Genomic DNA, 8,893 nt, shown 5'->3' with positions numbered 1-8,893 from the left:
GGCCTGCATTGCAAAAAAAGAGAAAATTGAAAATAATTGGAAGATGAGGCCCATGCCCCTAGGTTTTGACTAAGAGAAGTAAAGGTATTCCAAATTATTTCCCATTTTCTTCTGTTTAAAAGCAGCATCAGTATAGCACAGATGTATCCAACATGGACATCTGTAATTCTCTAACTGGTGCTGTGTCTCTAGTATTTTGAGCCCATCTGCTGTGATCTGATGAATTTAACATCTAACGAATTTAAGATCTGATAAATTTAACATGAGGTATCAAGAAATACCTAATATTTCCCTCGGTACAGGTGAGATGGACATTGTGAAATAAGGGGGTGTATTGCAGAGATGTGTGTGTGCAGCATACCTGTGCTGATTTCAGCCTGGCCCTTGCAGGCATCTGACAGCTCTGAAGCAGAATTTGTTCTTTCTTATGAAAGTCTCAGTGAGGAGCTCAGAACACAAAATACAAAGGAGCTGAGTAAAACAGTAACGATTTTAAAAGGAACAAAATAAACACAAAGAATGTAAATACATTTTTAAAAGATGCCTTTATTAAATGTGACAAATTATAATCTGGAATGTGGCCAGCTTGTTTCTGCCGAGATTTGTAGTGCTCCCCATCAGTGTGTGCTGGTTTCACCTGAGGATAAGCTGGAGCCAGGCTCTGCAACTGAGCATCAGCAGTTTATCCATGTTCTTCCCAAGGGCTGAACCTCTCGAGCACAGGTGACAAACTGCCTGGTGGCTTTGGGTACTGCTGCTCACCTGGGCACAGTGAGCAGCCAGAGGGGGACAGGACAGCAGGCAGCACTGCCTTCCTGCAGCACAGGGATGAGGATGCTTTGGGGTTTGGGCTGTGCCATCACTGTCCCGTGGGTGCCCAGACCTGGAGAGAGGCTGGAGCCTGTCTTGCTCCCAGCACTCCGGGGCGGGGCAGGGGCTGCTGGGGTGGTCAGTCACTGCTGGTATGGCTTGGCACAGCACAAGGGACCCCTGAGCACTGCTGTGAGACCTGCTGAAGAACAGCCCTGGGCACAGCGGTTGTTCCTGCGCTCCAGCAGCTCCAGCAGCGTGTCCTTCCCCCCGGGAAGCAGTGCTGCCGGGGGCAGGGGAGGGCACAGAGCAGCGGCTGCTGCCAGAGCTGGGGCAGCAGCTTCGGGTTCCCCCTCTCCAGGGGTGATGACCAACGTCCTGCAGCTCTGCCAGTGTCACCCTGAGGGGTCCCTCAGCTGGGGCAGCAAGTCTGAAAGTGGCACTGAGTGTTGGCAGGCCGGGTCACCCTCCGAGTACCTGCTGGAGACTCCGCCCAGATCATCTCAGAGCCTCCTTCCACTGCTGCCCAACTCGAAAAGGCTGATCCGAGAGACAAAGGGGAGTCAGACCTCTGTAAACACCCTGAGAGGAAACTTGCATCTCTTTTATGAATATCAAATTGGTAAAGTTTTGCAAAGAATCAGATGGAGCAGGAAGATCTCCTGTAGCACCCACGTGTTTCCAGCAGTTTCGGAAAGCTCTTCCATACCTCAGTGATGGAAATTGGCACCTAGACAGGGAAAAGAAAGCTCTTTGCAGAGTTGGTTTCAGAGAGGCAGGGCACCATTAAAAAGGAGGCATACTTGTGTGCCGGGCAGATGGAGTACGAGCACCAAAGCATTTACACACACTGCCCTCAAAGGGCTCTCCAGTGGTCACAGCATTTTTAGGAGCAGATTGCCCTGGCAGAGCTGACCTTGGCTGCCTGTGGGGAGTATCCCATGTTAAAATAGCTCCTAGGCAGCCATGGACCTTCACCCACCAGGACTGTTCCTGGCTTAGCCAAATTCCCCACCCAGCAGGTTTCACCTTTCCATATCCTCAGAGTAGAGGAGAGATTAACTCCTGTGTAACCCTGCCTTGCCCACCACATCTGTTGCAAATTGCCCACCTCTCTCTTTCTCACCACACAGTTTAGCAAAACACCAGCTCCAAAGTGATAGTGACTGTAATGCAACAGATCTCCCTTCCTTCCCTCCGAGTGAGCATTGTACCAGTGTTAGAGGAGAAATTATTTTGTTCAAGTATGCTAGTTTGAAAGCAAACCAGTGAGAGATCCCGAGTCAGAACTACAATTTAATAGGAAAATTTTAAAATGCAGTAGTACAAAAACACTGACAGAGTCAGAATACAACCTGACCGACACTCTGCCAGTCAGGGTGTTGGTAGCAGTCCCATTAAATGGTGGCTGCATCCTCCTGCAGTGACAGATGTGGTTCAGTTGAAGCAGTGGAAGAATGCTGATCTGATGTTCCAAATCTCAGATTTTATTTAGGTAGGAAAGGCTTGGCTCCTCCCCCTGGGTGGAGCATTTCACAATGGGATGATGAAATTTTATCAGTCATGCAGTGGGATCAATGGCCCATTAGCAGAAGATATCTCCTGGAGGAAGGATGGGTTGTGGAAAAGATAAAGAACACTGCCCCACCTGGTTTCAACAGATAGTAATAGAATACATAATTCTGGTTACATCTTGTATTGCAACCTAAGATATCAAGTCATTTGTCTGTGTAATACCTGTCATTTGAAAATACTGCCATATGAAAATGTATGTAAATAAACCCACGATTTTGATTGTCATGGTATCAAATTCATTTGTGCTCTGTCATGGACAATGAAGCAGCTCAAACACCTGTCTCTGCTGCAGGTAGTCCTCCTTCCCTTCTGTAACATTGTTTTGCAGCAAAGCTTCAGCATCCCAAACAAACTGAGGGTCTGCTCTTGGATGAGTTCCATGAACAGAATGACCAAAAAAAATCACAGAATGGTTTAGTTTGGAGGGGGGCCTTAGAGATTATCCAGTTCCAGCCCCTGCCATGGGCAGGGACACTTTCCACTATCCCAGGTTTCTCCAGGCCCTGTCCAACCTGGCCTTGGGCACTGCCAGGGATGGGGCAGCTACAGCTTCTCCTGTGTTGTTTGTGCTGTACAGAGCCTAGGCAAGACCCAGGAATACCCAGGCTGGGCAGTAAGCTCATCTCTGGAGATCAGCCCACAGCACACTTTGCTGGGATGTGGTGTGGCAGGTCTGGAGCTGTCCCATGTTTCTTCCCTCTCACCCCTCCACATCACATTATTCCCTTTTCTCCACTCCATGCCAGTGGATGCCAAGGCTACCTGGGGTCCTTCAATTCCCAGTCTCCAGCAGAGATGCCTCAAAAATGTCATTGATTGTGTCCTGTCACTCTGGTGTCCCTTCAGCTCCACTTTCCCTTTGCTTACCCTTGTGACAAGGCAATTTTAAGAGAATTAGGGTTAATTTTAATTATGTGGGGACTGCACCAGTTTTGGTCTTTCCCAAGAGTGAGCAGAAGCATCAGAAGCCATGGGAAGCAGTGTACTCTGAAGAGTGAAGTGGATGTACAGGCCTCAGGCTGCTAAGGAAGGGAGGGCTTGTTTGCAAACTCTCTTTGAGATTAGGCACAGGGAAATTGTCCGTGTGGGATCTCTCAAGCCGAGATCAGAAAGTCACTTGGATGGCTTGAGCAGATCTCGATGGGACACCTCAGTATTGTGCTTCTAGAAAAGTTGGGTTTTGGAAAATAGCATTTGGCTAGTTCTTGTTTGCTGAGGGATTTGAGATGTGCCTAGTATTAATGTGCATAATACAGATAAAACCAAGCAAGCCAAGAATCCTGAGGGACAATCTGGCATGACAAGCACAGCAACAGGAGTGGGAAGTTTTTTGGAAGATTTTTGGAAGCAGTGCTCTGGTGTCTCTGTGCTGAGGGGATGCCTTTTGGGGAAGATGAGGCTGAAGGAGGAAGTTCAGTGCAGCTGGTTTAAGAAGAGTCTCACGAAACAAGGAAAACATTAAGTCACTTGGGGAAGAAAGGTTAATTCTTGGTACTAAAGAAATTTTCTCTCAGCTTCCTTGTGTTTGCAGCCAGTCCCAAAATCCAGGAGCAGAGCTAGACAATGCCTGGGAATCATCCCCACAAAGGCAAATGGAAACTCTAAGAGGTGACCAGATGAATCAAACGTTCCTCTTTCCTACCGCTGTGACTGATCCCCATCTCTTCTGACCTGACATCTCGGGGGTCTCGGGGGCTTGGGGGGCTTTGCCCTTGTCTCAGCACACTGAAGTGCTGGGATTGCTCCCCAGAGAGTGTGGAAGACACAAAAAGGCAGAGAAGGACAATCCCTGGGTGAAGGATTCCTCACCCTCTGCCAGCAGGGAGCCTGAGAGCCGAGGAAAGCAGCAATCTGCCTGCAGCTCTGCCTACACCAACCCGATTTAATGGTCGAGACAAGTCCAAAGCTAACCATGACATTCTTTTGTTTTGGTGGGTTTTGTGGGATGCAGTTACATGGGGATTTATAGAGTTTTTCTTTATGTTGCCCAATAAGATGTGGGTTTGTTGTATTTAAAAGGTTTTACAAAATAAAAAATAAAAAGAAAAAAATCCCTTTTTTATGTCGTTTATCCAGCAGTATTCCACATGAAGCCAAGGGTGGCTGTGAGGGCTGTCTCCAGCTGCACACACTCTCCTGAAACCCCTCCTTAAGCTACTGAAGCTGCTCAAGCTACTGAATCACATGTGCCTTTTAGGAATAAAGTTTTTATTTTCTCATAAAGGACTTTTGATTGTTTTCCTACCCTGAAATAAGAATTGCCACGTGTGTCGTTTCTTCCTCAGTACCAGGCAAGGGCTTTCTGCCCATAGCAACGATGGGCAGGAAACCAGACATTTCAGAGGTCTTGTATCAATCATTTCTCTTATTAATAAAGGATGTAGGAAGAGACAAAACAATGGGCTGTGTGCCCTGTGAGGGTCCCTTCAGCTGTGGAACCCCTATATGCTGAGGGGATATTTTAGGGATCTAGCATTGCCCCCCTGGGGATTTTGGGCCCATAGGCCTGTTCATTAATCACATGAATGGGCTTTTTATTAAAATTCTGCATTGTGGCCTTTGGTGAGTCCATACCAGGCCATTGCCTGGCTTCTTCCCCATCTCCCCGCTGGTAAAATGAAAGTATAATTCAGTGATATTCAAAGAGTCTGAAACCTTTGTATGAAACGTTCTGAATGAAAATTCATCAGAATTAAAAACCTAATTTCCCGGAAATTTCCTATAAAGGCCCCAGTTATTATTTTTTCTTCAGCTTCATCCGGCAGATACTTTGTCCCCATTCCAGAAGCAGCCGCTACAGAGGGTCCCCTCGCGGGAGGGGGAGCGCAGCGGGAGTCCCTGTGGCGAGGGGTGCGGCGGGGCTGCCGTGTGGGGCCGGGCCCGGGGCCGCGCTATCCCCGCGTTGTCCCCGGGGCTGGGGCCAGGCTGTCCCCACGCTGTCCCAGGGCTGTCCCCGCGCTGTCCCCATGCAGTCCCCATGCTGTCCCCGCGGTGTCCCCATACTGTCCCTAGGCCGTCCCCACACTGTCTCCGCGCTGTCCCTGGGGCCGGCCCCGGGGTCGCGGTCCCCCCCCCCCCGCCCCCGCGCGCTCGGGCGCAGGCGCGCGCGGGTCACGTGCGCGGCGCAGGCGGCGGAGCGGCGCTGGAGTCCCGGGCCGCGCGCGACCCCCGCCCCGCGCGCCCCCGCGGCCCCGCGCGCGCCCCCGGCGGCGGCGGCGGGTCCAGGTGAGGGGAGGGCGGGGCGGGGGTCGGGACGCGGCGGCGGCGGCGGCGGCGGTGGTGGTGCTGGGGCGGGAGCAGCGGGACCGGGGCCGCCCGGGCGGGGCGCAGGCCGAGCCCGCGGCGCGGGGGAAGGGGCGGCGGGGCCCGGCGGAGCTCGGAGTGGTGCCGGGCCCGGGCTGCCGGCGGCGTGTTGACGGTGTCGGGGCGCCTGGCAGGAGCCTGTCAGCGTGCGGAGGAGCCGCGGCGCCGGCAGAGCCCGCCCGCCCGCGGCCTGTGGCCCCGCGGCGCCCGGCGCGGAGCCGACCCTGCCCGGCCCGCACTCGGCCTCGGCCGCGCTCCCAGGCCGCGGCTCGGCCCGGCCCGGCAGGGAGGGAGCGCAGCCGGGCCGGCAACGCTGTCAGGCTCGGGAGCTGCCCGCGGTCCGGCCGGTGTGTGTGAGCCCGCTCCTCAGCCCTGACCTCATGCGGGCGGTGACGGCTTTGTGCAGTGTCAGCCGGGGCGCGTTGACGTTTCGCTTTTGTTCGAGTCCTCTGACTCTTAAACCAGTCGGAAAAAGGCTCTTCACTCGCCCCTCCGTGTGATTTCTGCGTTTGTCTAAATTTCAGCTACTTTAAAACCATCTCAGAAAGCTGAGGGCTCTGATTCCTTCCCGCTGCTTTAGGGAATGGAAGGACAGAGCTCCTCTGTGGGTCTGCATCCTGGCAGCAGGTTGGAGCTTCATGAGCTTTGTCTCTCCCTAACCCTTCAGCCTCCTCATAGACACATGTTTGCTCATTCGTCTCACTGGGAACTGTAGTAAAACCTCTCTTAGAAGAAAGATCGTGCCTCTTGTTGGTTTTATAATTATTGCATATTGTTCTGACTGGTGCTTTGTCTAAGGCACCTTTCGGTATTTCCTATATGTGAAAACAACCACAAAGAGCAAATCTGGCATTTTCCATAAAGGCTACTAAGTGTAATAACCGCAACTTTTGGGTTTGGCAGCTCTTTTCGAGTTATAGCAAATGGCCCCAGCTTTTCTGTATATGTTGTGGAGAGAGAAACAAAGGTTTCGAGGCGTGTGTTCAGAATGGCCAGATCTGGGGCCTGGGGACTGCTCACAGTGCCTGCAGCAGGACACCGAAGTGTTTGCTGGAGATTCTAAGTATCCACTGAGCCATGTGGCTTCCTCTGGAAGTTACCCGGCTCCAGGAGGAAATGTGTCACAGTAACACTGTGACCGGACTCTCCTGTGAGAAGATCACGCATAAGGGGCTACACGCATACCTGACCTTCAGCAGAGAAATTACGTCTCTTAGTATTTTAAACCCGAGGAAGGGTCTTCTGTTAGGCGTTGGATTTGGGCTGGAAATCTCCCAGCAGCGCTCTCCAGTCATTCTCTCTGGAAGGCCTGTCCCTCTGTTGGACTTGGAGGAAGGAGTTGTTCACAACAGACTTCCAGGTGATGGAGTATTTTACATTTTTCTTGTAAAAAAGTAGGTGCTTCTCTAACATAAGAAACAACTGTGTGTGGAGAAGCCAAAGAATTCCAGGTCCTTGTGCATCTGGAAGTGTTGCTGTTTCAAATTAAATATTTGAAAATACAGGTTGTGGAGGTAAATTCTGCTAAACAGCTCTACTATCACTCTGTGCTGCTTGAGTACGACAAAGGTTCCTGCTTTTGTGGGAGATGTTAAATGTTTCAACATGGTAACTAAACCTTAAATTGGCAGTATATTTTGATTTTCTAGTACAATAGCAATTGCTTTCAGATGAAAGCTGGAGTTACAACCCAACTACACAGACTCACTAAATTGAATAGATTTGCAGTGGCAAGGAGTTTGCTGCTGAAGGGATGCAAGAGTTAATGTGGCTGTAACGATTTGCATTGAGAATGGTGAAATTTTATAGGTCGCTGGAGAACCTCTGAAGGGCAGAAGGCGTGATGAGGGTGTCTTTCAAAATCCTGTGGTCTCTGTTGAGAAATGCAAAGCTGTGGTGCAGGGACTGCAAGGGAGCAGGAGGCCTGTTGGCATGTAGGACACTGAGCAGCTGGGCTTGACCTTTGGTGCTGCAAAAACTGCGCTCAAGCATAAGCTTTTTCCTTTATGCACAGCTGGAGTAGAAGGAATGAGAAAGAATGTGTAATGCTTGGAAAAAGTAAGGGCCAGCCGTGGAAGGAGAAATAACCCCAGATGATACTTAGCTGAGGCAGCAGGGAAGATGCTTCATCAGGTGAGGTGTTTTCCATCTCCAGGCGAGTCTCCATTTCCACCAGCCAGGCAAGCAAGTCACCTTTGCTTTACCGGAACTGTGGATATTTTGTGTTTTGTCTTGACACTGTTACAGACTCTGCTGTACAGACCTCTGGAGCAGGTCACTGATGTTCTTCAGCAGGAGCCACCCACTGATTGCAGATAACTGAGCGTTTCAGCCACGGAGTCAGCGTGTTTCTGCAAGGAGATCTGGAGGTTTAGCTCAAGACGATGAAGATAACTTAGATTGTCTTGTGTCCTGGCTAATTAGAGTGATGCTGCTGGTGTTTAAAGTTAATCTAAGCTTTGGATTATACAGGATGGTAGTGGAAGTTTTCCAGAGGTCCAGGAGCTGGGGATTTTTCACTGTCAATCAAGAAATCATTTTCCATCCAGTGGAACAGCATCCCACCTGCACGCTGAATGGCACATCAAAAATTGCTGCTTGTAGTAATCAAAAATACAAATAAGTACTGAATTGGTCATGTATATGTGAGAGCCCTGAGGCTGTAACTCAGTAAATAACTCTTCTTTATGCATTTGGGGAAGAAGAAAGGCAACCAGTGTGTCACTGCTGGTTTGGGAGCTGGAGTGAGGAGTGGAGACACATGTGGGACTCCACAGATCGTGAGGGCCATTGTCTTCTTGGAACTGAGACCAGTTGCCTGCTTCTCCAGCTGGCATAAATGCCCTGAACCATAGCCCTACACAGGGCTTTGGATTGGATTTGTATGAAAATAGAAAAGCATGGGAAATGAATGATACCTTGTCTAAATTAATTTGTGCAAACTAATAATTTGGGGCAGGAAGTTGCTTATGTTCAGTTGCATATTTGGCACCCCAAGCTTTAGGTCTGATGGATGAAGGGGCATTATCTAGTTATTCCACCAAAATAAGCATGCTATTGAATTCTCCAAGTCCTATGCAAATAATTTTAATTTTATAATTTGTATTGTTTTGAAAATCAAATTATCTGCCATGACCACACAGCTGGTGCAAGATTGTGTTTCTCATTGTGGTTTCTGTGTGGTGCTCACAGTGACTGAGTTAAG

At 50.1% G+C, this 8,893-nt stretch overlaps 1 protein-coding gene across 5 annotated transcripts in view; it reads left to right on the top strand.

Moving 5' to 3' along the window:
* The first annotated feature begins 5,570 nt into the window (after positions 1–5,570).
* The window catches only part of NCOA6 (nuclear receptor coactivator 6), a 43,765-nt gene continuing 40,442 nt past the window's right edge, over positions 5,571–8,893 (top strand). For 2 of the 5 annotated variants that reach the window (XM_088175197.1, XM_088175195.1), the window contains exon 1: positions 5,572–5,610. The gene's annotated coding sequence lies outside the window, so the exon portion shown is untranslated. Of the gene's footprint in view, positions 5,611–8,893 lie in introns of all 5 variants that reach the window. The other 3 variants (XM_088175198.1, XM_088175196.1, XM_088175199.1) reach the window with 2 other exon arrangements.

Source organism: Sturnus vulgaris, chromosome 17, assembly GCF_052056855.1.
Source record: "Sturnus vulgaris isolate bStuVul1 chromosome 17, bStuVul1.hap1, whole genome shotgun sequence".
Classification (NCBI taxonomy): Eukaryota; Metazoa; Chordata; class Aves; order Passeriformes; family Sturnidae; genus Sturnus; species Sturnus vulgaris.
This window is presented reverse-complemented; position numbering and strand designations above follow the sequence as displayed.